The sequence below is a fragment of the Petaurus breviceps genome, unplaced genomic scaffold, assembly GCF_028583685.1.
Source record: "Petaurus breviceps papuanus isolate PSGF00001 unplaced genomic scaffold, PetGlider_PUasm1.0 90849, whole genome shotgun sequence".
In the NCBI taxonomy this organism is placed as follows: domain Eukaryota; kingdom Metazoa; phylum Chordata; class Mammalia; order Diprotodontia; family Petauridae; genus Petaurus; species Petaurus breviceps.
Genome location: NW_027187361.1, coordinates 14,281,189 through 14,293,457, shown reverse-complemented (window position 1 = coordinate 14,293,457; position 12,269 = coordinate 14,281,189). Strand labels below are relative to the sequence as shown.

Sequence of the window (12,269 nt, the reverse complement as noted above, 5' to 3'; positions counted from 1 at the left end):
AAGAAAGAAAGAAAGAAAGAAAGAAAGAAAGAAAGAAAGAAAGAAAGGAAGGAAGGAAGGAAGGAAGGAAGGAAGGAAGGAGAAAGGAAGGGAAGGAGGAAGGGAGAGAGGGAGGGAGGAAGGAAGGAAGCCTCCATTGAGAATGAAAGCGAGAATATAAACCAGAGGTCAAGATCCAGAATTTCTCAGAAGGATCAAATTCTAAAGAGCTGAGACAGAGGAGGCAGCCACAAACAATGCAGAGATTTCAAGTTGGGGGGGGGGGGGCTTAAAGGAGATAGCATGCTCATGAATATCACCAGCTATAATTTTGTCTGTGTGGTCTTTCTTCTGGATGGAGATGAGCGTTCCCAGTCCTTTGAGGCATAGTATCAGAGAGTAGGTGGAAGGAAGTCTCAAGAAGGGGAAATTGGGGCCAGTTTGTGGGTTTGCAGCAGGAGGCCAGTACAAGACATCTGACCACGACTGTGTCAGAGAGTCTAAAGAAGCAGAGTCAAGACCAAGAAGGAGGCCGAGGGAGAGCTGATTTCATAATTTTGTATAGGCAGGCTGTATTCTGCCTATCTGGTCTTATCAAAGGGTTAGGTCTCAAAGCACTGAATGGGGGCTTCAGTTCCCTTAACATTAATGTAACAATGGTTACCTTGGTCCCCACTGCCTGAAGCCAAAGCATATCACATTTTATCCCTTCCCCAGAGTTCTCCAATGTGCTTAAAGGATGTTAGGGGTGTCCATTTTCTATGCCTTTGACTCCAGTCCCAACTGGTGGTGTTCTTCAAATTGTAGGGGTCCCCTGGAGCCAGTTTCATTTAACTACTTAACAGATTAGCTTTTGCAAAGGAGTATTTATTTCAAAGGTATAGCAAGAAGAAACATGCAAGGGCAGCTAGGTGGTACAGTGAATAGAACACTGGTCCTGGAATCAGCAGGACTTGAGTTCAAATTTTGTCTCAGACACTTGACACTTACTAGCTGTGTGACCTTGGGCAAGTCAGTTAACCCCAATACTGGAGAATACCCCTCTCTATATTAAAAAAAGAAGAAATGTGCAAACGTCACTCCCTCCAACATCAGCAGGACTGGAATATGTAATTTCCCCCATATCACTTCAGTCCCTGGGAAGGTGTCCGTAGCTTAGTTCAGTTCCTATGTAGCACAGACCCACTCAATTGTTTCCAGGAGCTAAGGGAAATGTATTTAACACCAGATGGCACTCAGAGCATCCTGTCCAGAAAATTATTCTGAGTCCAGGTTCCACACTAACCCTGGCAGTTCACACATCCCTTGAGGGTGGAGGTACTGAGTGAATGCCAAGATCTTGCTTTCATAGAGCAAATGACCTTCTATTCCTTAATTCTACCTCTCTGTGCAAGGCAGTACCAATTCCTAGTGAAGGTGTTGTAGGGACTTGTGGAATTAGCCAATCAGAAGCAAGCCCTTGAGCCCATGCTCACTGGAAAACTCGTCCTCCTTCCCATCTACATGATCTCTGCATAATGAAGTTAAATTTCCATTTGTTGCTGTTGCTTGATCATTCAGTTGTGTCCAATTCTTCATAACCTCGCAGACCATAGCATGCCAGCGTGGCCCATGGGATTTTCTTAGCAAAGACCCTGGAGTGGTTTGCCATTTCTTTCCCCAGTAAAATTCAGTGCATCTCCACAGAAGCAGACAAATATACTTAGAAACTCCATATAGTTGTCTTTACCCAGCACAGGACTGTTAAGCAAATAAACAACATCTACTATGTTTTAAACCTGCTGTTCTCCTCAATTCTGTAAGTTTCCAACTCAAGATCCAGAATTTCTGGTCATAGCATATTGCTTACACCATGGGCTTCCTTTATTCCTTCCTTTGTTTCTTTTTTTTTTAATGAGAGGTGGGTGTGGGGAGTGGAAAACAGAAAATAAATAATAATGATTATTTTTTGCTTTATTTTTGGAGGGGGGAGGTAGGGCTATTAGGGTTAAGTGACTTGCCCAAGGTCACACAGCTAGTTTTTGTGTTAAGTGTCTGAGGTCAGATTTTAACTCAGATCCTCCTGACTTCAGGGCTGATGCTCTATTCACTGTGCCACCTAGTCACCCCAATAATAATGATTTTTAATTTTTTAAAAAAGAGATTGCTGGGATATAAAAGCAAAAGAAACCAATAAAAATAAAATTTTAAGAAAAAACACAGAAGTACCCAGTCAGCGGATAAAGATGAACCAGCAGTTCTAGGAAATGAACCATTTGAGTCCTCTTTGACTGTATAAAAGAGTATGAACAATACAGTTTTTACAGAACAATTGACTCATGCTTCCAACAAGCCCAATCCTCAGATGCCCAATGTAGAAACTGGATCTGCGATTCATGGAACAGAAAAGGAACTTGGAACCTTAGTGGATTTAGGAGAAGACACAAGCTTTTCTCAATCTGGACAGTCCTCTTACCGCCAGTGACCTTCACTCTTTTCTAGTTACTCATTGTCCATTGCTCATGGAGCAAGATGGAAGAACCCAACTTGACAAAATCTACCATGTGACCATTTCCCTCTCCCCCCCATTCCTGTAAAGCCAATTTGACAGGTACCACTTCTACTCCCCTAGCTAATCACTACCTAGAATGTAAGCTGTTTTGAGAAAAGAAACCAAGTGTCCATTTACACATGAATTAATAAGTTTCTTTTTTTTTTTTTGCTTTTTGGAGGGCAATTAGGGTTAAGTGACTTGCCCAAGGTCACATGGCTAGTTTTTGTGTTAAGTGTCTGAGGCTGAATTTGAACTCAGGTCCTCCTGACTCCAGGGCCAGTGCTCTATTCACTGCACCAACTAGCTGCCCCAATAAGTTCTTATCTTAAAAAAACTAAAAGAAAGAAATATAGATTCTAATTTCCTGCTCACTTATCACTGTTAGTTATAGTTCTGCCTTAGGTGAAACTTATTGGACTCTCCACCAACTCTCCTGCAGTCTTAGTATAGAGGAAGCACTATAAATTTATAAACCAATTCAAGGATCAGCTGCCATGAATAGCAAATGGTAACCAGGTTTTGCCCTAGGGCGCTAAAATGGGGAGAAATGGGACAGAGAGGGGCATGATGCCCACTATGGCAGTTGGGCAGGATAACCCCAGGACAGGAGAGAACATTTTCTTCTCTCAGGTCCTGGGAGAGTTGAGGTTAGGATTGCATAAATATAATATTAGAAAAAGAATGGGAAGAGGCCATACGCCCATATCCCTGGCGCTTTTATTTTTCTTTGTAGGGAATCAGGCAGGAGGTTCATGTCTCTGATTTCACTGGTGTGGAGAATTGCCAGTGAAGGGGAGGACTCTGCTACTTCACATCTGTATCTGTTCTACAGTTTATGAACTGAGATTAGAGCACTGCCTGGGAGACACCGAGGGACTTCCCAGTGATCAAATAGCTGACGTGAGTCCAAAGTGGGACTGAAAGTCAGGTTTGACTGTCTCCCAGGCTGGCTCTCTATCTGCCAAACTAAACTGCCTTACCAGGCAATTAGCCATCAATAATAATGTTTCTCAGGTATAAATATGGTAGTTTACAAAGTATTATAGGTACATAAGCCCCTTGAGGGCATGGAGAGTTTTGCTATTTCTTTACATTCTCAGCACTTAGCACACAGTGTAATACAAAGCAGGGACGAGACCAGTCTTGTGATTTCATTGGTGTATATGGACTTGCCAAGTGAAGAGATGCCCTCTACTGATGCAAGTCAGTACCTTCTCTGTTCATCAATCAATTTTTTATTAATTGACTAAATGCTGCACAGGTGTCCTCATTTTACAGATGAGGACACAGAAGTCCAGAGGCTCACCATCTATACCATGCTGGCTCTCTGGGCTAAAAAGAAGGAAGATATCTAAAAATTATAGCAAGGGAGCCTGATGCTTTTTACATAGCTATTGGCATGTTGTTTCTGCCATTAAATTTTAAGGTGCTTGAGTGACAGATCTTTGTATTACAAATGTTTAGCATTGTGCCTGGACCATAAGGAGTACTTAAATGTTTGTTGACTTAATTTGAATTTTTGACTTGATTTGACTTTACACATAAGGTAATTTCTTCTAAAAATAAAAGTTTCACCTTCACAAAAACTGGTAAGGCCCATTTGTCTTCAGAGCTGGCAATTGTGATAGTAATGGCAATTAAAGATTCCCCTGTATTGGCTTGGTTTTCAAATTGATTGTGTTAAAACCCAGAGTTTGTTAATCCCACCTGTGGGATGGGCTTGTTGATGTGAAGGGAGGGTCCTGAGCTGGGAGGAGCTGGTGAGGTAGATTTGGAGAGACAGTAGAGAGAGGTGGAAGATCTTTTTTGGAAGCAGCACCTCGTGGAGAGAGAGAGACTAAGAGGATTGCTGGTGGCCGCTTTGAATTGCCCTGGACTTTTGAGACCTGTCCCCTGAGCTGCCAAGGACTGAGGAGACATGGCTGTTTTGCTGGTACTTTGTCTGTCTGTTTTGATGTTATTTTGCCAGATTTGTCCACTGGTGAAAGACTGTCCTGTTGAAGAAGTCCTGGAACCTGGTATTTGGTTAAGAAGGCCTGAGACTGTCCTGCAGACAGAGAGTGAATACTGTCCACTGGTGAGGGACAGTACTGTTGTTGCAGGGGTCTGGAGACTGTCCTGCAGACAGAATGAATACTGTCCACTGGTGAAGGACAGTCCTGTTGTTGCAGGGGTCTGGGAACCTTTCTGTTGGTTCGGAAGCCCTGAAGAAGGATTTTCTTGTTGGATGTTTACAGAAATCCTGGGAGAGGGCTTTGCTAATATGTTCAGGGGTTCTAGGACTGTTCTACAGACAGAGGATAAATTCATGAAGGGACTGGCAATGTATCTTATGGCCTTGCTAAGCCTTGTCTCCCCAGGAACTAAGATTGCTGAGAACTTGACTCCTGTCAAGATGAAGAAAAGACCTTCATTTGGGTATTAAGTGCTGTGTTTAAACTTGATGTAACTCTGGGGTAGATTCAATTGTGATCCAGGGGTGGGGAACTTTTGACCTTATTGTGCTCTGTGATTGACAAATGAAGGTACTTTACCTATGTTTGGAAACTAATCTCCATTTGAGAAGAGGGGTTTTATGGTGGACCAAATGAAGGTATAGCCTAGGGGTGGAGAAGTATTTAGAACAGAGACTTTGTAATTGATTGAATGATTGGAAGATCCTGGGGTGGGGTAGTACTTGGAGATTATTTAATCACACTTAGTAAATGCTGTATTTGGAATGATGTCATGTTTTGATCTTCTCTGTTCTGGGTTTGTTACTGAATAAAATGGAGAGCACCTATGCTGGTATTCTGAACCTTGGGAAGTTGCCTTTCTTTTGGCATTACATTACACTGCTGGAATGTCTATTTTACTTTTCACCACATTAAATCACAAAGATGTTAAATTCATCATGCTAAATTCCAGAGATGATTCCCACACACATATTTACATGTGTATATACATATACACATATGTGTATGTGTGTGCATGTGTATGTATGTATGTGTGTGTGTGTATGAATTGTCATCTCTGGAATTTAGCATGGTGAATTTAACATCTTTGTGATTTAATGTGGTGAAAAGTAAAATAGACATTCCAGCAGTGTAATGTAATGCCAAAAGAAAGGCAACTTCCCAAGGTTCAGAATACCAGCATAGGTGCTCTCCATTTTATTCAGTAACAAACCCAGAACAGAGAAGATCAAAACATGACATCATTCCAAATACAGCATTTACTAAGTGTGATTAAATAATCTCCAAGTACTACCCCACCCCAGGATCTTCCAATCATTCAATCAATTACAAAGTCTCTGTTCTAAATACTTCTCCACCCCTAGGCTATACCTTCATTTGGTCCACCATAAAACCCCTCTTCTCAAATGGAGATTAGTTTCCAAACATAGGTAAAGTACCTTCATTTGTCAATCACAGAGCACAATAAGGTCAAAAGTTCCCCACCCCTGGATCACAATTGAATCTACCCCAGAGTTACATCAAGTTTAAACACAGCACTTAATACCCAAATGAAGGTATAGCCTAGGGGTGGAGAAGTATTTAGAACAGGGACTTTGTAATTGATTGAATGATTGGAAGATCCTGGGGTGGGGTAGTACTTGGAGATTATTTAATCACGCTTAGTAAATGCTGTATTTGGAATGATGTCATGTTTTGATCTTCTCTGTTCTTGGTTTGTCACTAAATAAAATAGAGAGCACCTATGCTGGTATTTTGAACCTGGGAAGTTGCCTTCTTTTGGCATTACATTACAGCAATATAGAGGGTAGACCTTATTTCTTCAGTATTTTCATTATTCTGCAGTGCGGTAGGTGACCCAATGGGTAAAATGCTGAAGTTGGAGTTAAGAAGCCAAGAGTTCAAATTTCATCTGCGGCCTCAGATATTGACTAGCGATATGATGTTGGGCAAGTCATTTAACCCCTGTCTACTTCTGTTTTCTCATCCTGCCCCAAGGACACTATGAGGATCAAATGAGATATTTGTAAACACTTCGTAAATCTTAGAGTACTATACAAATGCTAACTGTACCCGAAATATTCATCTCATATCAGGTGATGAGCCTATCTGAGTTTACCTGGTCTGACTTTCAGATCATTTGTTCCCCATATTTGATGCCTTTACAATTTGGAAAAACCTGTTACTGAAATAAGCATCCGGAACCAGCCACTTTCATGCCATGATGAAGCATCAGAGTAGATATTTGGTCACAGACAGCCACATCTATATATACACAAATGTATTTTCTTTTTCTCTTGTAGTGCCACTTTCGCCAATGTGCTGTGCTTCAGACTGACGACCAGACACAGAGAGCAGTTTGCAAGAAAGGTAAGAAGTGAGCAGAGGGTTCAGAATCCTTGGCTGGCTTGTGCTTGCTTGCTTGTTATTATATTGACAGAGGTGGAAAAAGCAGAGGCTTCTGCTGATACAAAAGAAAGGATGTGAACCCTGACGGGAAAGTAGAAGAGGGAGAGATGTTTTGTATGCCTGCTGTCTGCTAGGGGTCCATCTACATTCACGTACTCTCCCTCACAAGATGTTTGGAAATTAGTGCTAGGTTAGGAAGAGCCACTAGAGGGCAGGACGACTTCAGCTATGAGGTAGGAAACAGATGGCTTTAGTTAAGGAGGTAAGAGGGACCCATGTTTTCTGTCACCACCTGAAGCACTAAATGATGCATTTGTTATGACAAAGCATGATTTGACATCAGTCTTATAAATTAGGAACATAATCTAAAACATCTCAGTTTAATAGCAGAGTATGGTTCTGTCAACCATATATTTGTCTAAAGATTTTAAATCTCTATTTTCAACATATAACTGTGCAGTAATCTAATTCAAAAAATAATAAATAACTAGCCAGTACCAGGTGGTAAAATGCTTTTGAAGCTCTATATTAATAAAACATTACTCATAATTTATAACTTGCATCATTATACAAATATGTTGTATTGTATATTTTATAAAAAGATATTACATATATGTTATATTATAATTTGTTACATAATATAGTATATCATATTAATATAATATAGTCTGTATTATATCATATTAATATAATATAGTCTGTATTATATCATATTATATAATATAGCCTATATTATATCATATTAATATAATATAGTCTATATTATATTCATACAATGCTATAGTATATTTATATATTAAATGGATATTTGTATAATACATAGTATTATATTAAAATATATAATTATGATACATATCTAATATCATTTTGCATTACAATATAAATTATATTTTTCACTGATTATAATATCCTAGATCCTATCTTGCCAGTATATTTCTTTTTTTTTCTTCAGACTTTTTTTCATTTATTTATTTGATATGAATTTATCTCTCCCTTTCACTTCCCCTCCCTAGTGGAGCACTGGGAAAAAATTAAATAAAATCCTCATTACAACTATGCATAATCCAGCAAAACAAATGGCCACAACATCCATGGGCAAAGACATGTCCAAAATTCTGCATTTAAAGCCCATCTCCTGCTTGGCAGGAGGTATGTAGTGTATGTGTTTCATCTTCAGTACTTTAATGTAATTTGCCAGTGACTCACAATTTAAATAGAAGTTCCCTGAAGATACGGATACTCTTCATTTGTTAAATGGGGATAATAATATTATACCATATGCCTCAAAGGGTTGTTTTGAAGAAAGTGCTTCGCCACCTTTGAAGAACCTCTATGTTCTGTAATATTTAGAGTAGCTCTCTTCATGGTGTCAAAGAAGTGGAAATTGAAGGGATGGCCATCAGTTGGGGAATGGATGAACAAGTTGTGGTAATGATCATGATGGAATACTACTGTGCTATCAGAAATGAGGAGCTTAATGGTTCTAGAAAAGCATGGAAAGATGCACAAAATAAGGAAGTATGAAATGAACAGAACCAAGAGAACACTGCATACAGTAACAGCAATACTGTCTTAAGAATGACTTTGAGTGAATAAGCCATTTTGACTATTGTAAATGCCCAAAATAACTACAAAGTACATATGAAGAAAGATACTCTCTGCATCCAGAGAAAGAACTGAGAAATAGAAGAATGTATAGGATGATTTTAGACATATGTGTGTATATATATACATATATATACACACACGTATGCATATATGTACATACACACATTTTTGTGTCTAATGGTAGCCATCTCTAGGGCAGGGGGAAGGAATAAAAAAGGGGCAAAAAAGAAATTTACATAACTATTATATATTTAAAAGGAATAGCAAGTTGTACACAATAAATTTCAAGTTTCATGTGCAATCTTTTTTTTTAATTATACTATGTTGGGGGGAAGGAAATCACATAGGTACAAAGGATCAGAAGCAGGATTTGAACTCAGACCCTCTCACTCTAGATCCAGTGCTCTCTCCATTGTACCAGGATGCATCTATATGTATGATACAGACAGGAAACAAAGAGCATGGTATAAATAGCACAGATTCCCCTCAACTTTAAAACTGCTTTCTGCCCAAGGTTCAATGTAGAATATTTGGAGCTATCATAATCACACATAATTAGGCAGGGAATTTGAACTGCTTTCAGAGGTAGCAAAATCTTCCCTCTTGGAAAGAGCACCTGACCAACCATTAGAAAATCTTTAGAAAGGATTTTAGATTTGGGTGGAAGGTTGCTCCAGAAGTCCTTTGAGGTGCCTTAAAGGCAACTAGGTGGGCAGTGGATAGAATATTGGGCTGGGGTCCAGAAGATCTTGAGTTCCAATCCAGTCTCAGTCACTTGCTGGCTGTGTGATCCTGGGCAAGTTGTTTAACCTCTGTCTGCCTCAGTTTCACAGACTGTAAAATGGGGGTGATGATAATAGCACCTACAGCCTAGGGTTATTAGGAAGATCAAATGAGATATTTGTAAAGTGCTTAGCAGAATGCCTGACCCATAGTAGGAGATTAATAAATGCTCGTTCCCTTTCTTCCTTTCTCTCGGCTGTCTCTGTGGGCCTATGACTATGTATTTGGTGCCATGGGAATGTTAATATGATGTCATCTCTACCTTCAAAAAGGTTATACTCTAATTTAGAGGGTGCAGAGCCTGATGGAAGCAGATTCTCCAGCAATGAGCACCCAAGGAAGGATATAAGAGCCAGATGGGGGCTACAGAAAGCATTAATGGGGGTAACAACTTCTCTTAGTTTATTTCTGAACCTTTTTTTTTATTTTGTCTTAGTAAATTTCCTCTAGGCTGGTATGAGATCAAACTCTCCGGTTCCTTTGTCCTCAGCTTCTGTGAAAACAGGCTTCCTCCTTTCCTCTGGATGTGACTGGACTTCCCCTGGACTTCAGCCCAATCCTCCCCACCCCCATAACATCCAGATCACTCTCACCTAAAGCCCAAGGTAGACTATCTGCCTCCTCTTCTGTTTCAAAGGTCATGCCATGAGGCCTCTTGATCCTACTAACTTTCTGAGCCTGTCCCTAGATTTCAGCTTCCCTCCAGAACTGAGATGAGACCTCCACCCAATGAATGAGCATGCCATTGGCAAAAGTCCAAAAGGCCAGAGTTCAAGTCATTGCCCTTTAGCTTTCTCTGTGGTCTTGGGTACATTGCTTAAACTCTCTGAGTTTCCCCTTTATTTCTATGAAAATTGAGGTGGGAAGATGATGAATTTTGATTTTATCTCAGATGATCAACTCTACTTACTTCCTCAGGGTAAAAACCCTACCCCCTTTCTTCCTTCCTTCCCTTCCTTGGGCTGTTTGCTCACAGAGCTTGGAAGAGATGGCTAACAAGAAGTCCATTCCCCTTGATGACTGGAGGATCATCAGGCATTGCCAACTACCCTATCTCTGTAGGCTGCAGCCCTCTGACACTGCTATGTATATAACTGTATAATTTAAGGACTTTTGGACCTCCATACATACCCCCTCATTACACCCTTAGAATTTAGGAGCCTTTTCATCCTCCCTGCAACTGAATTTTCTTTTGTTAGTTGTCTCCGCAAATTAGAGCATGAGTAACTTACTTCTTTAAATTTTTATTCTATTTTTATCTTTTCCTATTTCTATTTTTTTCTATTTTCTATTTGCCATGTAGTGCTTCATAAATGCTTTTTCATTCATTCTTTTACAAACACACACACACTGCCTTCCCATCACCCAGCGAGAGATTTTCCAGAATCCTATGATAAAATCTTAAAAAACCAAGAAAACACACAAAAGAGAGAGATAAAAAAAAGACTGATAAACAGTCTTTATCAACAGTAAAGATAATTTGAGGGGAAAAAAGTCTACACTGAGCCATACGGGCAGGATGCGATTAGCTAGGACACCATTTCTCAAAAGAGCAAAAAAGACCGTAAATACTTTACCTATAGGATCTATTCAATCTTTTTTTAATTGACTTGTACAGTCCAGTGTATAAATGCTGAGGCAATAAGAGACCCTGAAAAAATAAGGATTGATGAGAACTGGTGAGGGTTATGATGACCCTACACAGCCTTTCTAAGTCAGGCAAAAACAGGCATCTCAAATTCATTCAGTTTTAAAAGTTGGAAGAGGCCACTTGGACCCCTTGCTTTGTGCTTCCCAACAGAAACTATTCTAAGGATCAATAAGGTGTAAATCTTGTGTAGAGAGGAAAGCTCTGGGTATTAGGGTAGAGAGCTCTGTGGCTCAAAGGACAAGGATAGGGAGCCAGAGAGAAGGACATATGGCAAGGGGGCAGAAAAGAGAGCCAGTCAGAGGAAGGAAGTCTAAAGGTGTTAAATGAGTAGCAAATTGTACTGTAGGCTAGCAATTAGGAGCTCTCTTAGGCTAACCATCTCCTATTAGAGATTAAGAAACTGTTCCACAGAGGTCTAGGGGCCTACTCAGGCTGAGAGCAGGGCAAGTCAGAGGCAGAAGGACCAAGAGTCAATGATGATTTTGCCAAATGCCCCTTCTCCATGTTCCTCTCAGGCCATCGTGTTTTTTTCATCTATGGTCCATGACACAACTAGAGTTACAGATGGCTTATGGATTCCTGATGAGGTATATATATCCACATTATGTGAGGTCATACATGCCTCAGTTATGCCCCCACCCTGTTATAAGTCAAAGGGTCAGCTAGGTTCTGCAGTGGACAGACAGCTGGATTTGAAGTCAGGAAGACTTGAGTTCAAATCTGGGCTCAGACACTTAACAGCTCTGTGACCCTGGACAAGTCACTTAGCTCTATTTGCTTCAATTTTCCCATCTGTAAAATGAGCTGGAGAAGGAAACAGCAAACCACTCTAGTATCCTTGCCAAGAAAATCCCAAATGGGGTCACAGAAAGTCAGCCACACCTGAAAAATAACTCAGAGGGGTTTCTGAAGCATTTGACAAATATCTATTAGTGCCTTCCAGGAACATTACCAGGCCTCCTGACCTACATCTTGCCACTGGGCTCAGATGTCTCTGAAGGAGTGAGACTGATAGCTTTGCTCAGCCCTGCCTCAAGAAGAGAGAGAGAGAGAGAGAGACAGAGAGAGAGACAGAGACAGAGAGAGAGAGAGAGACAGAGACAGAGAGAGAGACAGAGAGACAGACAGACAGACAGACAGACAGACAGAGACAGAGAGACAGAGAGAGAGAGAGACAGAGAAAGAGACAGACAGAGAGAGACAGACAGACAGAGAGACAGACAGAGAGAGACAGACAGAGAGAGACAGACAGACAGACAGACAGACAGAGACAGAGAGACAGAGAGAGAGGGAGAAAGAGAGAGAGAGAGAGAGAGAGAGAGAGAGAGAGAGAGAGAGAGAGAGAGAGAGT

The 12,269-nt window shown here is 40.4% G+C and overlaps 1 protein-coding gene across 1 annotated transcript in view; it reads left to right on the top strand.

Annotated features, from left to right (window-relative positions):
• The window catches only part of CSF2RA (colony stimulating factor 2 receptor subunit alpha), a 65,153-nt gene that overhangs the window by 1,931 nt on the left and 50,953 nt on the right, over window positions 1-12,269 (top strand). The window contains exon 2 of the mRNA XM_069072896.1: window positions 6,771-6,837. The gene's annotated coding sequence lies outside the window, so the exon portion shown is untranslated. The remainder of the gene's footprint in view (window positions 1-6,770; window positions 6,838-12,269) is intronic.